Raw genomic sequence first — 19,728 nt, 5'->3', positions numbered from 1 at the left:
CAGAAAGTTGTGATAGTAGGAGATTTTAACTTTCCACATATTGACTGGGACTCCCATACTGTAAAAGGGCTGGATGGCTTGGAGTTTGTCAAATGTGTTCAGGAAAGTTTTCTAAATCAATATATAGAGGTACCAACGAGAGAGGATGCAATACTTGTTCTCCTACTGGGGAACCAGACAGGTCAGGTGACAGAAGTATGTGTAGCCGAACATTTTGGGTCCAATGACCACAATGTCATTAGTTTTAAGCTAATTATGGATAAGGATAGGTCTGGTCCTCGAGTTGAGATGCTAAATTGGAGAAAGGCCAATTTTGTGGAAATGAGAAAGCATTTAGGCAGAGTGGATTGGCATAAGTTGTTTTCTGGCAAGGATGTGTTCAGTAAGTGGAAGGCATTCAAAGGTGAAATTTTGAGAGGGCAGAGTTTGCATGTTCCTGTTGGGATTAAAGGCAAAGTTAACAGGCATAGGGAACCTTGGTTTTCAAGGGATATTGGCGATCTGGTTAAGAAGAAGAGAGATGTGTGTAGCAGGTATAGACAACAAGAAGTAAATTAGGTACTTGTAGAGTATAGAAAATGTAAGAAAATACTAAAAAAGGAAATCAGGAAGGCAAAAAGAAGACATGAGGTTGCTTTGGCAGATAATGTGAAGGTTAACCCTAAGGATATAACAAGTATAACAAGTATATTAAAAGTAAAAGGATAATAAGGGACCCAATTGGTCCCCTTGAAGATCAGAGTGGTCGTCTGTGTGGAGCCTCACGAGATGGGGGAGATCTTAAACAGTTTTTTTGCATCAGTATTTACTCAGGAGACTGGCGTAGTGTATAAGGAAGGAAGGGAAACAAGCAGTAGTTTCATGGAAGATATAGAGATTGAAGAGGAGGAGGTGCTTGCTGCCTTACAGCGAATAAAGGTAGATAAATCCCCCGGGCCTGACATAATATTCCCTCGGACCTTGAGGGAGACTAGTGTGGAAATTGCAGGGGCCCTGGCAGAAATATTTAAAATGTCCTTAGCCACGGGTGAGGTGCCGTAGGATTGGAGGGTAGCTCATGTTGTTCCTTTTTTAAAAAAGGCTCCAAAAGTAAACCAGGTAATTACAGGCCATCGAGCCTGACGTCAGTTGTAGGTAAATTATTGGAAGGTGTTCTGAGAGATCGGATATACAATTATTTGGACAGCCAAGGGCTGATTAAGGATAGTCAGCATGGCTTTGTGCGTGGTAGGTCGTGTTTAACAAACCTTGTAGAGTTTTTCAAGGAGGTTACCAAGAAAGTAGATGAAGGAAAGGCTGTGGATGTTGCCTACATGGACTTTAGTAAGGCATTTGACATGGTCCCACATGGGAGGTTAGTTCAGAAGGTTCAGACACTTGCTATCCATGGAGAGGTTGTAAACTGGATTTGAAATTGGCTGTGTGGGAAAAGACAGAGAGTGGTAGTGGATGATTGCTTCTCAGACTGGAGGTCTGTGACTGGTGGTGTGCCTCAGGGATCTGTGCTGGGACCATTGTTGTTTGTTGTCTATATCAATGATTTGGATGATAATGTGGTGAATTGGATCAGCAAGTTTGCTGATGACACAAAGATTGGAGGCGTTGTAAACAGCGAGGAAGGCTTTCAAAGCTTGCAGAGAGATCTGGACCAACTGGAAAAATGGGCCAGAAAATGGCAGATGGAATTTAATGCGGAAAAGTGTGAGGTGTTACATTTTGGAAGGTCAAACCAAAGTAGGACATACACAGTAAATGGTAGGGCACTGAGGAGTGCGGAGGAACAAAGGGATCTGGGAGTTCAGATACATAGTTCCCTGAAAGTGGCATCACAGATAGACAAGGTTGTAAAGAAAGCTTTTGGCATACTGGCTTTCATAAATCAAAGTATTGAGTATAGGAGTTGGGATGTTATGGTGAGGTTGTATAAGACATTGGTGAGGCCAACTTTGGAGTATTGTGTGCAGTTCTGGTCGCTTAACTACAGGAAGGATATCAGTAAGATTGAGAGAATGCAGAGAAGATTTACTAGGATGTTGCCGGGTCTTAAGGAGTTGAATTACAGGGAAAGATTAAACAGGTTAGGACTTTATTCCTTGGAGCATAGAAGAATGAGGGGAGATATGATAGAAATTTACAAAAATTATGAGGGGTATAGACAGAGTAAATGCGAGTAGGCTCTTTCCACTTAGATTAGGAGAGATAAACACGAGAGGACATGGCTTTAGGGTGAAAGGGGAAAGGTTTAGGGGGAACATCTTCACAGAGAGTAGTGAGAGTGTGGAACGAGCTACCACCTGACGTGGTAAATGCGGGCTTACTCTTAAGTTTTAAGAATAAATTAGATAGATACACGGATGGGAGAGGTCTGGAGGGTTATGGACTAGGTGCAGGTCAATGGGACTAGCAGAATAATATTTCGACACAGACTAGAAGGGCCGAATGGCCTGTTTTCTGTGCTGTAGTGTTCTATGGTTCCTGTCAGCTAGCCAATCTTCTATCCATGCCAATATGTTACTGCCTACACCATGAGATTTTATTTTCCACAATAATCTTTGATATGGCACTTAACAAAAGCCTTCTGGAAATTTAAGCACAATACATCCACCGGCTATTGAGTTGGATGATCAGCCATGATCATAATGAATGCCGGAGTAGGCTGGAAGGGCTGAGTGGCCTACTCCTGCTTCTTGTTTCAATGTTTCTACTATGAGCCCATTATGTACTCCTGCCCTGGCAATCTCACCCCACAAAGCCTTCTCACAGTAAACTTTCATTAGCAACAAAATAAACAGGACTCCAGCCATGATACCACCCTCTTTTCACCAGATTATTATGAATGACAAAGGCCATCTAGCCCAATTCATCTCATACATCCCAGAATCATACAAACACACCCTATTAGGAGCAGGAGCCTGCTCCGCCCTTTGATAACATTGCCTACATTATACCAGTGAGTACAACTCAAAGTACTTAATTGGGTATAAAGCAATTTGGGACATCATGAAAGAAGCTGTCTAAATGTAGGTTTTGTCCTTCTTTCATTACACCTGCATGCAGCAGGCAGAGTGACTGGAGCAATGGTGAAATTGGAGGCCCAATGCTGATTCTCCAAAGATAATTAATCCCAGAGCAATCAACTGATGTTAGGAAAGTGGCTACAAAGATATCACTACATTTACAAAACAATTCAACTCTGTAGCTAACCTCCCACCAACCTTTCCTCCCAATGCCCCCTCCAATGCCTCCACAACCTCCCCAACATTCCCTGAATCCTCCTCTAACCTCCCTCCAACACCACCCACCTCCAGTCTCCTCCCCTCCCATCACCCCACACAGCATCTAAATGGTTCTAAAATTACAGGGATTTCACTTACCATCTTTCAAGCAAGAACACTCTTAGTTGCTGTGCTGCTGCTGCCCTTCCAGCAGCTTTGTGGTTTTCTGGCATCGTGAAGCTACTTGAAGGTGGGAAGCAATGCAGCAACTAATGAAACTGACCTGACACTGACAGGCCAGCTCTAAAGATAATCAAAATTTTCAATCCAGCAGATCTTTTCTTTAAAGCTTGCAGGTCTTCAGCTCTGGCTACTCAGCATGGACGATTAGAAACTCTGTTTATACCACTGAGCTGCACCCACCCCCCACCTCCAACGCTTCCAGCCCCCCTCTCCTGGGCCCTGTCTGCTGGTGCCTTGATGGTGATATCAGTGCAATCAGTTACACTTTGCACCCTTGGAAAACCCGCCATGGCCTCAAAGCCTCTGGCTTCTTCCACCTGACTAATGTTTTTAGTGGTGAAGGCAACAAAATTCTCTGCACAGCCAAACATGGCATCTGTAAAGAGCTTAATATAGTGATGTGCTGCAGACTGGGTTTTGCCTCTCAGGTCTCCACAGGCGGCCTGAAATAACCCTGATGCAAAAATGTTAATGCCTGGGGTAAGCATCTCACAGATGTCACAATGGTGCAGAAAAAAATGAAGTTTCCTCAGCCACTGCCTCTCAGTCATTCGTAAGTATGTCATTCTGATCCTGTACATGGCTAGCAGGGATTGGCTTTTGCCTGCTGCCACCTATCCTCTGCAGCCCCTTGCTCCTATCGGGTTGGCCTCCTTCATCCACTCCCTGTGGTTCCTGTCCCTGTTCGGATGGTTTCCTCCACCCCCTTCACCTTCTGCTCTTCCTCTATAGTGGAGGAGGTGTCTCCAACAGAATAAACTAAGCTCATAATGGACTGAGGAGCAATGTTTTTGTGATGCCAGATAACATGGTTTGCAGACACTATTATCATCAATAGCCATGCTACCATGCAGGGATTCAAGTACATCAAATACCTGTCCAAGATATGCCTGTCAGCAGCCCTACCTGCTAAAGTTGGGCATAGACCCACCTGCAGCCTTTAAACCTGACCTTTCCACAAACATTGAAAAAATTGAGCTACCCACCAGGCGTGTTTCATGTGCAGGCAACATATTATGGCATATGGGACACATTATTGCAGTTGAAATGACTATGAATGAACTTAACAGATTGTTAATTATCAATTTCAAAATGGCAAGTGGGCTGCCAATTTCAGAGCCAGCCCACCATGTTATTGTCGATTGGCGTGATGGTGTAGGGTTGGCATCCCGAAGTCATCACGCTGGATATTACATTTCCACAGGATTAAAGCAGTCCTGTTTTCAAAGCGTAAAATTCAGCCTGTAATGATCACATGTGATCATTCGCTCTGCTGAAGCTGAAGAAGCCAGGTAGAATGAAATATAGAAACATTGTCTAGGATTTTCAGGATGACAGGTGTTGAAGGGTGGCCAAGTTGTACTATTAATGATAGAGTTGATCTGCAGACACTTCTTGGGTAGAAACTTAAAGTTTATTTATAATATACTGAGCAGCAACTACATGTGTATTTTCAACTCTAACCATATCCTTAAACTCAGTGCTATTGGTTACTACAGATCATGTGATCTTGCTTAAAATGTATTATCCTTAAAGGTACATTACATACTAAATAAAACCATAATTACTAAGTTCCTCCCACTTTAACTCAGCTATACATAATATATTTACAAATACATATTTTTCAAGACAACATAATATTTACACTGGGTAAGGAATTTACAAGTTCAGTCTTTGAGGTGGTTTCCTGGTATGTGTGGAACATCACAGCTCCACAACTTCAGATTCTTTGTCAGGAACCTCCTTTTCCTGGAGTTGGCTGAACATCAGCTACTTCGGTGGGCACTTGCAGTTTGTATCCTCAACTCTTACAGGAACATCAGACATGTCAGTCCTGGGTTTAGTACCCTCAACAGGAAATGCAGATCCGGTCATGATACAGGTGGAACCATATCTTGATGATTTGTCTCTCTCTTGCTTACATGGTCCACATGTTTACGGATGATCTGGCCTTCCACCTCCAAGTGGTAAGATGGAGGTCCAGTCACCACACTTATTTCACCCGGTAATCATTTTGGTCCTTCCCCGAAGTTCATCACATATAACGGCTCTCCCATGGTAAATTTCCTCTCGCGACTATACCAGTTGTGTCTAGTTTTCTGGTTTCCCTGACTCCTTTCCACCTTCCCCTCTAAATTGGGCATTATTAAGCTCAATCTCATCCTGAGACGGCATTTCAACAATAACTCAGCAGGTGTGACACCTGATGTTGTGTGAGGGGTCGATGTGTAATGTAAAAGAAAGCATGCTAGTTTGGTTGCTAAGGAAACATCAGTTAGCTTTTTCATGTCAGCCTTGAACGTTTGAACCGCCCTTTTGGCCAGTCCATTTGAGGAAGGGAGGTACAATGCAGTTTCCACATGAGTGATACCGTTGAGGTTGATAAACCATTGAAACTCAGCACCCGTAAATGCCGTTATTGGAAACGACTACTTCTGGTAGTCCATGGATGGCAAAACGCTGGGGTAATTTCTCAATTGTAGTGGTTGGTGTTAGTGACTTTACCTCATATGCATCCAACCATTTTGAATGGGCATCGACAATGAGCAGAAACATTGTTCCCAGGAAAGGTTTAACATAGTCAATGTGTAACCGTACCCAGGGTCTACCTGGCCACTCCCATGGCTGTAACGGAGCTGTCACTGGCAACTTTTGTAGTTGCTGACATTGCACACGATGCTTTACCAAATTGTCTATTTCACCATTCACCCCAGGCCACCAGATAGCTGCATGCTGTGGTCTTCATTCAGGAAATTCCTGGATGGGCACTGTGTAGTTCAATTAAAAGTAGCTCCCTTCCTTTTTGAGGAACTATCACTTGTGCTCCCCACAATAAGGTGCCATCCTGGCTGGTTATTTCATGTCTTCTGTCGAAGTATGGTTTCACTTCTTCAGATACAGGCTCCTGTGATCAATCATGCAACACTTGTTCTCGCACTTGAGATAGGACTGGGTCCCGACTTATCCAGTCTCTGATCTGTTGAGCACTTACCAGCAAGGAATCTAAGAAATTTAACAGTAAAACAAGTTCCTGTGGAATTGGGACGTGCTCATCATTTTCTTATAAAGGCAAATGACTAAGGGCATCGGCGTTTGCGATTTGATTGCCAGGCATGTGTACAAAAGTGTATTTATAGGCTGCAATAATTAAAGCCCATTGCTGTATTCTTGCTGAGGCTATGGGTGGTATAGCCTTGTCCTCACTAAACAATCCTAGCAATGGTTTGTGGTCTGAAATGATTGTAAAATGGAGGTCATGTACATACTGGTGAAATTTCCTGACACTAAAGATGATGGATAGGCCATCTTTATCTATCTGCGAGTATTCCTCTTCCGCACTGGTGAGCATTTTTGATACGCAACCTATTGGCCTCTCTGTGCCATCGTCCATCTGGTGAGAGAGCACTGCTCCTACTCCGTAGGGAGATGTGTCACATGTCAGCAGCAATCCCTTCGTCTGGTCGTAATGCACTAATAGATTGGTCGAGTACAGCAGTTGTTTCACCTTTATGAAAGCTTCTCCCTGGGGCACCTCCCAAGACCAATGTTGGTTCTTTTTGAGTAGAGAATGCAAGGGGGCCAGCACTGCAGACAAATTGTGTAAGAACGGCCCATAATAATTGATCATTCTTAGGAATGATTTGAGCTCTGAGTCGTTCTTTGGTGCAGGTGCCTCTTTTATGGTCTCACTTTGTCCTCAACCATGTGGAGGCCCTGTGAATCTGCCAGGTGACCTAGATATATTACCTCCCTCACTTGGAACGTGCATTTTTCTTTTTTTTAAACACATTCCAGCTTGCAAGATATGTTTTAAGACTTCTTCTAACTTTGCCAAATGCTCCTTTTCAGTGAATTCTTTCACCAATGCATCGTCTAAATAGACTACGACCTGGGGCAGCCCCTCAGTAAGCTTTCCATTGTTCTCTGAAAGATGGCATAAGCGGAGGAGACACCGAAAGACAGTCATATATATTGGTACAACCCATTGTGAGTATTAATTGTAACAAAATCCTGAGAGGCATTATCCAACTCTAATTGTTGATAAGTATGACTCATATCAAGCTTTGTGTACATAGTCCCTCCTGCCAACTTGGCATGCAGGTCTTTGATTTTTGGAATGGGTTTCCTGTCTAACGTAGCTATTTTATTAACCATCAGTTTGTAGTCTCCACAAATTTGGACACTTTGGTCGGGTTTAAGGACCAGGACTATGGGTGCTGCCCATTCTGAGAACTGAACAGGTTGTTTAACGCCCAGTTTCTCTAGCCTGTCCAGTACAATGTCGACTTTATCTCACAGAGCATATGTCACTGGTCTCGCCTTCATGAAGTGAGGGGTTGCTTCCCAATCCACATGAATCTTGGCCTGCAGGCCATGGATTTTCCCCAGTTCATCCTTAAAGACAGTGGTGTACTTTCTAAGTAGCTCTTGTGGCCCACTTGCTTTCAATTGGAAAATTTCAGCCCATTCAAATTTAATCTCCTTTAACCAATTTCGCCCCAGGAGGCTTGACCTTTCACCTGCTACCACCATCATTGCTGATTGGCTTCCATAATGGGCAGTTACTCTGTTTATGCCTTTTACTTCAATGTCTTCACCCGTATATGTTTTTAGCTTGGTGGCTGCTTTTTCTAAATTTAATTGATTTTCACCATTATTCAAATATCTGAAGGTATGTCCCCAATTACTGTAGTGGAAGCTCCCGTGTCAACTTCCATTCTAATAGGTTTGCCATTTACTTTCACTATGACAAATATTGGCTCTGTCTTTCCAATTTTCAGATTAAACAATGAGTAAATGTCTGAATTTGTTGTTTTGTACATTTCATTGGGCTTCTTCTTTTGTTTACAAGCCTGTTTGAATCTTTCCTTGCACTGCCTCATTATATGTCCATTTCTATGACAAAATAGCATTCGATTTTTTTAAACTACCAATCACTACAAGACTGCTCGTATCCACCTCTATTAAAAATATTCTTTCATTTCACTGCTAAGTTATTTTTCTTTATTCTTAAGCTAGCGGGGGCTGTTTCCTGCTTCTTGGCAGAGTCTCTTTTTATTGTGCCTCTTTCAGCTGAGGCTTCCTGCCCGATGTGGAGGACGGCACCATTTTGCGCACCCTGTATTACTTCTTAATCTCTTACTGCGCTTTCCATGGCCAACACTATCTCTAATGCCTTCTTGAAATCCAGGTTTACATCAAACAATAATCTTTTCTGAATAGAATCCTCTTTCACATCACACACTAAACAATCACTGAACATGTCATTCGGAGTCGAACCAAACTCACAATGCTCCATTAGCTGCTTCAAATTTGCCACATAGCATGCAATTGTCACACCCAGGGCTCTATTTCACAAATAAAACCTGAATCTCAGCATCGTGACTGAGGGCTTTGGTTGAAAGTGACCCTTCACGAGGTCCACCAATTCATAGAAATTCTTTGAATCTGGGGCACTAGCCACCATCAAACTTCAAATCAAGCTGTAGGTTTTGCTCCCACAAGTACTCAAGAGGATTGCTTACCTCTTCTCTTCCCCCATAATCTCAATTGCTTGAAAAAAGAACACGAGGCATTCTATGTATTGAGACCAATCATCTGTGGTAATTTCAAAAAGATCAATTCTCAAAATTTGTGGCATTTTGAGAGTGGATAACTTCTTCAATTTTAACAGAGCTTGCTACTTACAATCACTGGGTGAAGTACAGTGCTGATTTCTTTCTAACTTGATTTCTTCTGATTTATCCTCGTCGCCAGTTTGTTGTAGGGTGGCTGAGTTGCACTATTAATGATGGGTTTGATTTTCAGACACTTCTTGGGTGGAAACCTAAAGTTAATTTACAATATACTCAGCAGCGACTACATGTGTACTTTCAACACTAACTCTATCCCTGCACTGACTGCTATTGGTTACTACAGATCATGTGATCTTGCCTAACAAGTATTATTCTTAAAGGTACATTATACACTAAATAAAACTATAGTTACTATAGCTAGCTGAGGAGTCAGTGGCGAATGCATCACCACCATTATTGGCTGCCCTGGAGCCATTTAACAGTCAGGAGGATATCCCACCTCAGAGAGCTGCTGGACACTTTGATTGACTGCCAGCTCGCTAGTCCCAGCAGCGCCAAAAGCTGCAGTTGGCAGCATGGGGACTGCCAGCAGCCCCCAGAGGCAAGGGCAGGCTGGCTGGCCTAGGCCTTATTCATCCCTCAGTAAAATTGCAGAGAGGTCAGCCTGAGTGGGAGACCAGTGGGCAGGCTATCCAAAGAATTTTACAGGCTCACCCTGCCTGCAAACCTGCTGGAGGAGCAATGTAAGATTCTGCCTATAAAACTTATTGCACAGAAGGAGGTCATTCAGGCTGCCATTCCTTTTCTTTTTGAAAGAGCAGTTTGAAAAGTGGTGGTTACTGCCTCCGGGTCCCGTTTTTGCCCGCTCTTCTTGGCAGCCAGCTATTTGACTATTGAGGATTGCCATTGTCACACGTAATGAAATCTGTACAATCATTCCACAACCATACCCCTATGCTTGCCATTAGCCAATTCCTAGGTTGAGTCAAACATAGAAATCCTAGTTGATTTTTCTTTATATTGGCTTAAAAAGGAAGAATGATTGATATAGCATCATTCAAGAGCTATCTTGGAAGATGCAGCGTCTACAAAAGAAATGCAGGATAATAAGGGTCATGTGAACTCACCCAAAAGAACATATGATAGCCAGTGCATCCTGATTACAATGAAAATTCATCTTCTGAAATCCCTTGTGTGGCCAGTGATAATGTATAGCTGTGAAAGCTGGGCCATCAAGAAGTGTGACAAGGGTCAATAGGAGTACTTGAAATGAAAGGACTCAGGCGGATTTCTATATTTGACTGTCCTAGGAATCGGCTAGTATCAAGTACAAGGGGTATGGTTGTTGAATGGCCAAGCGGCCAAATAAGTGTGTGGTAAAATGGAATGCTATGTACCCTTAAGAGAATGTAGTTAGTTGACCATGTGACTGTATTGACCAATCGTTACACAGCTCGGGCTTCTTGGGCAACACAGTCCAGAGCTGGAGGTGACTGAAGAAACACACATGGCATTCGTCCTCTGTTCTTAGTTCCAGTAAACGACCAGTGTTAGTTCAGTTAATCAGGCTCTCCGCCTATATTGTTTCAAGTACCAACTAATGTGTTAATATTAAGGTCGCAGCTAGCATTCGCCAGACAAAGAGAACCTGATAACCAAAAACATCAAAGAGTGTGTGCCTGAGAAAGTTGGTGCTAAGAGAAACTTGCTTGCGACAGTGAAATCAAGGAAGCTCACATTTTTTAGACATGTGATTCGAACATGAGGGAAGTGTTTGGAAAAAGAGGTAATGCAAGGTAAAACACCTGGAAAACCTGCATGAGGAAGACCCAAGATGGCATGGATGGATAAAATCAGAACATGGACTGGCTTCTCTATAGGACGGGCAGTGAGGACAGTGGAGAATAGAAATCAGTGGAGAACGATTGTTCATAGCGCAGCCAACCTTCAAAATGGGGATGGATGAAAAGCAAGACATTCAAGAGTTCAGAATGTTCCAAAACCAGTGTGTAATCATTGTTCAAATGCCGAAAATACAGTAGCCAATTCGCATACAGGCAATAATGAGATAGATGGCTGCATCATATGTTTTAGTGATATTGGTTGAGGGATAAATATTGGCTAAGATACCAGGAAGAACTCCAATGCTCTTCATTAAAATAGCTTTGGGATTGTCTACGTCCACCTGAGAGGACAGACAGTATCTCTATGTAGTAGAATTACATCTGTCTCATCTGAAAGACAGCACCAAAGGCAGTACAACACACACTCAATACTATACAGGTGATTCAGCCTGGACAATGTGTTCAAGGCTCAGAAGTTTTCAACTGAACCCATAACTTTTTGACTTGGGGGATGTAAGTACTATCAATTGAGCTACAGCTGATGCACAGAAATCAGCTATTAAAACAGCCATAAGGCTATGGGGATCTCCAGTGATGTTAGTTAAAGGGACCTTTCAATTTTGTTCATAACTTTTGAGCTAAATGAGAACAGGAAGATTATCACATATCCATTTTATCCATTTTAGTGTTATTGGACTTCTTTTCTTTTTCACTGCACTTCCCTGAATTTGTTCAACCTTGTGTCAAAACAACAGGGTAAATATAGTGTTATCTCAATTTTCAGCATAAAAGATAAAAGAAAATTGTGCATTTTCTCCATTGTTTTTTAACACGACAAGTTGCCTTGATTATTAACTGTACTTTGAAGATATTTTCCCAATGCTTATGTTTATAAGCAGATGGAAATATGTCTTAAACAAAAACAAAAATACCTGGAAAAACTCAGATCTGCCAGCATCTGCAGAGAGGGACACAGTTAACATTTCGAGTCCGAATGACCCTTCAACAGAACTAAGTAAAAATAGAAGAGAGGTGTTATATGGCTTTGCTAATCACAGAATCACAGAATTGTTACAGGGCAGAAAGAGGTAATTTGACCCATCATGTCCATGCCAACTCTCTGTGTTTACCTTGTATCATTCCCCCACCTTCTCCCTGTACCTTTTCAGATAATAATCCAATTCCTTTTGAAGGTCTCGATTGAACCTGCCTCCACAAAACTCTTAGACAATGCATTCCAGATCCTAGCCATGCGCTGCATGAAAATGTTTTTCCTCGTGTGGCCTTTGCTTCTTTTGTTAATTATTTTAACTTTGTGCCGTCTGGTTCTCGATCCTTCCACCAATGGGAACATCATTTCCCTATCTATTCTGTCCAGACTCCTCATGATTTTGAATACTTCTATCAAATCTCTTCTCAACCTTCTCTTCTCCAAGGAAAGCTGTCCCAACTTCTCCAATTTATCTACATAACTGAAGTTCTTCATCTCTGGGACCATTCATGTGCATCTTTCCTAACGTGTGGCTCCCAGAACTGGACACAATACTCCAGTTGAGGCTGAACCAGTGTTCTATGCAAGTTTAACATAACGTCCTTGCTTTTATACCCTATGCCCCTATTAATAAAGCCTAAGATTCTGTATACTTTATTAACAGCTTTTTCAACCTGTCCTGCCACCTTCAATGCTTTATGCACATAAACACCCTGGTCCCTCTGCTCCTGCAACCCCTTTAGAATTGTACCCTTTACTTTATATTTTCTGTCCACATTTTCCCTAGTAAAATAAATCATTTTCCATTCCTCTGCATTAAAGTTCATCTGCCACTTGTCTACCCATCCCACCAACCTGCCAATGCCCTTGTAAAATTCTACATTATCCTCCTAACAGTTAACAATGCTTCCAAAATTTTTATTTTGTGACACAAATTTTGCACCCTGTGTGCCAAGGTCCAGGTCACTAATATATATCAGGAAGAGCAAGGGCACCCACATTGACCCCTGGGGAATTCCACTACAAACCTTCCTTCAATCCAAAAAATATTCAATAGCCACTATTAAGTTTTCTGTCACTCAGCCAATTTTGTATCCATGTTGCTACTGTTCCTTTTATTCCATGAGGTATAACTTTGCTCACAAGTCTGTTCACCACATCGACAGCATTGCCCTCATAGACTCATAGACACTTACAGCACAGAAGGAGGCTATTTGGCCCATCGTGTCTGCGCCAGTCAGCAAAGATCTGACTACACTAATTCCATTTTCCAGAGCTTGGCCCATAGCACTGGAGTCTATGGCAATGCAAGTAAATATCTAAATACTTCTTAAATGTTACAAGAGTTTCTGATTCAACCACCCTCTCAGGCAATGAGTTCCAGACTCCCTCCATCCTCTGGGTGAAAAAAAATTCTCCTGAACTCCCTTCTTAGCCTTCTACTTCTTACTTTAAAAATATTTCCCTGGTTACTGACCTCTCTACTAATGGAAAAAATGCCTTCCTATCCACCCTATCTATGTCTCTCATAATCTTATACACCTCTATTAGGTCCCCTACCAACTTTTGCTGCTCTAAGTAAAATAACCCCAGCCTATCCAATCTTTCCTCATAGCTCAGACCCTCCATCCCAAGCAGCAGTGTGGTAATGGTGTAGTGGTGTTGTTACTGGACTAGTAATCTAGAGACCCAGGGTAATACACTGGGGACATGGGCTTGAATCTCGCCATAGCAGATGGTGGAATTTGAATTCAATAAAATCTGGAATTAAAAATTTACTGATGACCATGAAGCCATTGTTGATTGTTGTAAAACCCATTTGGTTCACTAATCTACCATCCTTACCTGGTCTGGCCTACATGTGGGCCAGCAATGTGGTTGACTCTTAAATGCCCCCTGAACACGGGCAACTAGGGATGGGTAATAAATGCTGGCCTGGCCAATGATACCCAAATCCCATGAACAAATAATAAAGAAAAATCCCCTCTGCACCCACTCCAGTGCAATTACATCCTTCCTATATTGTGGTTACCAGAGCTGCATACCTCATCAAAAAACTCCAGCAGTACTCCTGTTGTAGCCTAACCTACATTTTATATAGTTCCATAACCTCCCTGCTCTTGTATTCTATGCCTCAACTAATAAAAGCAAGTATCCCATATGCCTGCTTAAGGTTAACTTATCTACCTGCCCTGCTACCCTCAGGGATCTGTGGAAATGCACACCAAGTTCCCTCTGATCTTCAGTACTTTCCAGGGTCCTACTATTCATAGTGTAATCCCTTGCCTTGCACTTGCCTCCCCAAGTGCATTATCTCATACTTTCCAAGTTGAATTCCATTTGCCACTGCTGTGGCCACCTGATCAGTCCATTGACATCCTCCTGCAGTTTACAGTTATCCTCCTCACTATTTACTTTCCAACCAACTTTCGTGTCGTCCGCGAACTTTTTGATTATACGCCTTACATTTAAGTCCAAATTATTTATGTATACCACTTACAGCAAGGGCCCCCTGCACCAAGCCCTATGGAACCCCAATGGAAACAGACTTCCAGTCACAGAAACATCTCTCTACCATCACCCCATGCTTCCTGCCTCTCAGCCAATTTTGGATCCAACATGTCACTTTGCCTTGGATCCCATGGACTCTTACTTTCTTGACCAGCCTGCCAGGAGGGACCTTATCAAAAGCCTTGCTAAAGTCCATGTAAACCACATCAAATGCATTACCCTCATCAACAGTCCTGGTTATTTCCTCACAAAATTCGATGAAATTTTCAAACACAACCTTCCCTTAACAAATCCATGCTGACTATCCCTGATTAATCCATGGCTCTCCAAATGCAGATATATTCTGTCCCTCAGAATTCTTTCTAGTAACTTCCCCACCATTGAAGTTAGACTGACTGGCCTATAATTTCCTGGTCTAACCCCTCCTCTCTCTTTTTAATAATGGGACAAGTTTGCAGTCCTCCAGCCGTCTGGAACCTCACCTGTGGCCAGAGAGGATTTGAAAATTACGGCCAGGGCCTCTGATATCTCTTCCCTTGCCTCCCTCAACAGCCTGGGGTACATCTCATCTGGGTCTGCAGATTTATCTGCTTTTAAGGCTACTAAATCCACTAGTACCCCATCTCTGTCACCTCATCATAAAACTCCAGCAAGCTAGTTAAACAATTTTCCCTTAACAAATCAGTGCTGGCTTTCCTTAATAAGCCTGCATTTGCCCAAGTGACTATTAATTTTTTTTGGAATTATTATTTCTAGAAGCCTCCTCACTACCAAGGTTAAACTGTAGTTGATGGGCTTATCTTTACACACTTTTTTAAACAAGGGTGTAATGCTTGCAATTTTCCAGTCCTCTGGCACCACCCCTGAGTCTAAAGAAAACTGAAAAATTCTGGCCAGCACCTTTGCAATTTGCACATGCACTTCCCTTAGCATCCCCTCCTGTTTTGGTGCCTTATCAACTCTTAGGACAGTCAGCCTATCCACTTCCAGCTCCTTATCAACTTTAAACCCTTCAAGTCTCTGAATTACCTCCTCCTTCTCCAATAACTGGATAGTATCTTCTTGCTTGGCAAAGACAGATGTAAAGTATTAATTTAATAGCTCAGTTATGCCCCCCGCCTCCATTTATAAATCCCCTTTTTGATCCCTACTCAGTCTGACATCTGTTATAAGCACCCGACCAAGCCACACACTCTCCTACTGGGACCTTCCTGCTTGGCTCTGTCTTCCCTCAGAACCTTTAAGGGTGCCTCGCCATTGAGTTGCCTTCATCCTGGAGCCACAGTCTCAGCAGTGACCACAGATGGCTGTGGCGTTGCAGGGCCTGTTGACCTGTCAGCCCTATGATTGGACTGGCAGTTCTAAGGGGTGGGGCACCATTCTCAATTGGATTGTTGTTCTTCAGGCTGTCTGTAAATTGGCCGCTACTGACAATATGCTGCCCCCAGATCCCCAACCCACCAGAGTGGGGTCACCTCCTGCTTTCATCCCCACTAGTAGGACTTCCAGTTAAGCTGAAAAATTCATTCCTCCATTTAAATAAACCTTGATTGTTTTATTGGTGAAATCATTGGAAGAATGATTAATGTGTTCTTCCACAGCTAAATTCCACCACTAAAATGGTAACCTTGGAAATATCATTCAAAGCAATTTAGTAATTCGAGATTACAGTGAATTCCTGATTTTGTTCAGTTATTGTTCAGATGCTGCCTAGGCTTCCATATTTCTCCCTCTGCATTTTCCCATCCTTGTATATTATAAATAATTTTAAAAAAACACATTGACTCATGTCAGAGTTCAGGTGATGTTGATTAATCATTCAAACCTTAATGTCTCGAAGATAATTTGAATCCCCAAAGGTGCTGTAACCTAATAAGGTACTCCTATGTATCTATTCCCCATGTGTTCTTTATTTTTCTGATTGGTCAAAGTTGTGACTGAGACTATAGACAAATGGCCCACTCTGAGATCTGTGTCAATTCAGCTATGAAGTACATATGAACAAGGCAACTCTCCATCTGATTTCTTCAATTTATTCTTCTCCAGAAGGCCTTAGAATGGGTCTCCATTTAGTGCTTCAACACCATGGTGGCTTAGCTGAGATACAGAATTCACTGGAATGATTGAATAAATCCTATTGTCCAATAGTGGCACCAATTGAACTGTGAGGAGGATAAAAAGAGGCTTCAAGGGGACATAGGCTGGTGGAATGGGAAGATATGTGATAGGTGAAATTTAATGTAGAGAATTGTGTAATGATGTATTTTAGTAGGAAGAACCAGGCAACATAAAATAAAGGATACAATTTTAACAGGAATGCAAGAACAAAGGGACCTGGAGGTATATGTGCACAAATCACAAAAGGTTGCAGGGGAGGTTGAGAAAGTGGTTAATAAGATATATGGGATCCTGGACTTCATATTAGGGAGAGCGATGGCATAGTGGCATTGTCGCTAGACAAATGACCCCAGGGTAATGCTCTGGGACCCGGGTTTGAATCACACAGTGCAGAAGAGGCCCTTTGGCTCATCGAGTCTGCACCAGCATGTGAGAAACACCTGACCTACCTACCTAATCCCATTTACCAGCACTTGGCACATAGCCTTGAATGTTATGATGTGCCAAGTGTTCATCCAGGTACTTTTTAAAGGATGTGAGGCAACCCGCCTTCACCACCCTCCCAGGCAGCGCATTCCAGACCGTCACCACCCTCTGGGTAAAAATGTTTTTCCTCATATTCCCCCCTAAACCTCCTGCCCCTCGCCTTGAACTTATGTCCCCTTGTGACTGACCCTTCAACTAGGGGGAACAGCTGCTCCCTATCCACTCTGCCCATGCCCCTCATAATCTTGTACACCTCGATCAGGTCGCCCCCTCGGTCTTCTCTGCTCCAACGAAAACAACCCAAGTCTATCCAACCTCTCTTCATAACTTAAAAATTTCATCCCAGGCAACATCCTGGTGAATCTGGCAGCATCTGCGGAGAGGAGCACAGTTAACGTTTCAAGTCCGAATGACCCTTCAACAGAACTGTTGAAGGGTCATTCGGACTCGAAACGTCAACTGTGCTCCTCTCCGCAGATGCTGCCAGACCTGCTGAGTTTTTCCAGGTATTTTTGTTTTTGTTTTGGATTTCCAGCATCCGTAGCTTTTTGCTTTTATCCTGGTGAATCTCCTCTGCACCCCCTCCAGTGCAATCATATCCTTCCTACAATGTGTCGACCAGAACTGCACACAGTACTCCAGCAGTGGCCTCACCAAGGTTCTATACAACTCCAACATGACCTCCCTATTTTTGTAATCTATGCCTTGATTGATAAAGGCAAGTGTCCCATATGCCTTTTTCACAACCCCACTAACATGTCACTCCACCTTCAGAGATCTATGGACACATACGTCAATGTCCCTTTGTTCCTCAGAACTTCCTAGTGTCATGCCATTCATGAAATACTTCCTTGTCAAATTACTCCTTCCAAAGTGTATCACCTCACACTTTTCAGGGTTAAATTCCATCTGACACTTATCTGCTCATTTGACTATCCCATCTATAGCTTCCCGTAGCCCACAGCAGATGGTGGAATTTGTAAATTTTTGTCAAAAACCCATCTGGTTCACTTATATTCTCCTAGGGAAGGAAATTGGTTCTCTGTGCCTGATCTGACCTGCATGTGGCTCCAGACCCACAGCAATGTGGTTGACTGTTAAATGCCCTCTGAAACGGCCTAGCAAGCTACTCAGTTGTAACAAACTGTTACAAACTCACAAAAAAGGAATTAAACTGGACAAGCCACATGGCATCAACCTAAGCACTGGAAACAACAACAGCAATCTCAGCCCTGTCAACCCTGCAAAGTTCTCCTTACTACTAGCACGTGGGGGCTAGTGTCAAAATTGGGAGAGCTGTCTCACAGGCTAGTCAAGAATCAGTCATCCTCATGGAATCATACCTTACCCATACTTTCCCAGACACCACCATCACCATCCCTGGGTATGTGATGGCACAGTGGTATACAGTCAGGAAGTAGTTGCCCTGGGAGTCCTTAACATTGACTCGGTACCCCATGAAGTGTCACGGCATCAGGTCAAACATGGACTAGGAAACTTCCTGCTGGTTACCACGTACTGCCCTCCCTCAGCTGATGAATCAATGCTCCTCCATGTTGAACATCACTTGAAGGAAGCACTGTGGGTGGCAAGGGCACAGAATGTGCTCTGGATGGGAGACTTCAATGTCCATCACCAAGAATAGCTCAGTAGCACCACTATTGACCGATCTGGCCAAGTTCTAAATGACATAGCTGCTAAACTGGGGCTGCATCAGGTGGTGAGGCAACGGACAAGACAGAAAAACATACTTGACCTCATCCTAAACAACCTACCTGCCACAGATACATCTGTCCATGACAGTATCGGTTCAGTAGGAGTGACCAAGAGTCTCAGCTTCACATTGAGGATACCCTCCATCGTGCTGTGTGGCACTACCACCATGCTAAATGGGATAGATTTCGAACAGATCTAGTAACTTAAGACTGGGCATCCATGAGGTGCTGTGGGCCATCAGCAACAGTAGAATAATACTTGAACACAATCTATAACCTCCTGGTCCTGAATATCCCCCATTAACATCAAGCCAGGGGATCAACTATGGTTCAATGAAGAGTGCTGGAGGGCATTCCAGGAGCAGCACCAGGCATACCTAAAAATGAGGTGTCAACCTGGTGAAGCTATAACACAGGACCTACTTGCATGCCAAACAGGATAAGCAACAAGTGATAGAAAGGGCTATGTGATCCTACAAATAACGGATCAGATCTAAGCTCTGCCGTCCTGCCACATTCAGTCATGAATGGTGTTGGACAATTAAACAGCTCACTGGAGGAGGAGGCTCCACAAATATCCCCATCTTCAATGATGGAGGATCCCAGCACATCAGTGCAAAAGGTAAGGCTGAAGAATTTGCTACAATCTTCAGCCAGAGGTGCCGAGTGGATGATCCATCTCGGCCTCCTACAGAGGTCCCCAGCATCACAGATGCCAGTCTTCAGCCAATTGGATTCACTGCATGTGATATCAAGAAACATCTGAAGACACTGGATCATGCAAAGGCTATGGACCCTGACAATATTCCGGCAATAGTACTGAAGGTTTGTGCTCCAGAACTTGCCACACCCCTAGCCAAGCTGTTCCAGTACAGCTCCAACACTGGCATCTACCCGGCTATGTGGAAAATTGCCCAGGTATGTCCTGTACACAAAAGGCAGAATAAATCGCACCTGGCCAATTACTGCTCCATTAGTCTACTCTCCATCATCAGTAAAGTAATGGAAGGGGTCATCAACAGTGCTATC

Source organism: Carcharodon carcharias, chromosome 1 (genome assembly GCF_017639515.1).
Source record: "Carcharodon carcharias isolate sCarCar2 chromosome 1, sCarCar2.pri, whole genome shotgun sequence".
Classification (NCBI taxonomy): domain Eukaryota; kingdom Metazoa; phylum Chordata; class Chondrichthyes; order Lamniformes; family Lamnidae; genus Carcharodon; species Carcharodon carcharias.
Note: the sequence above shows the minus strand (reverse complement) of the source record.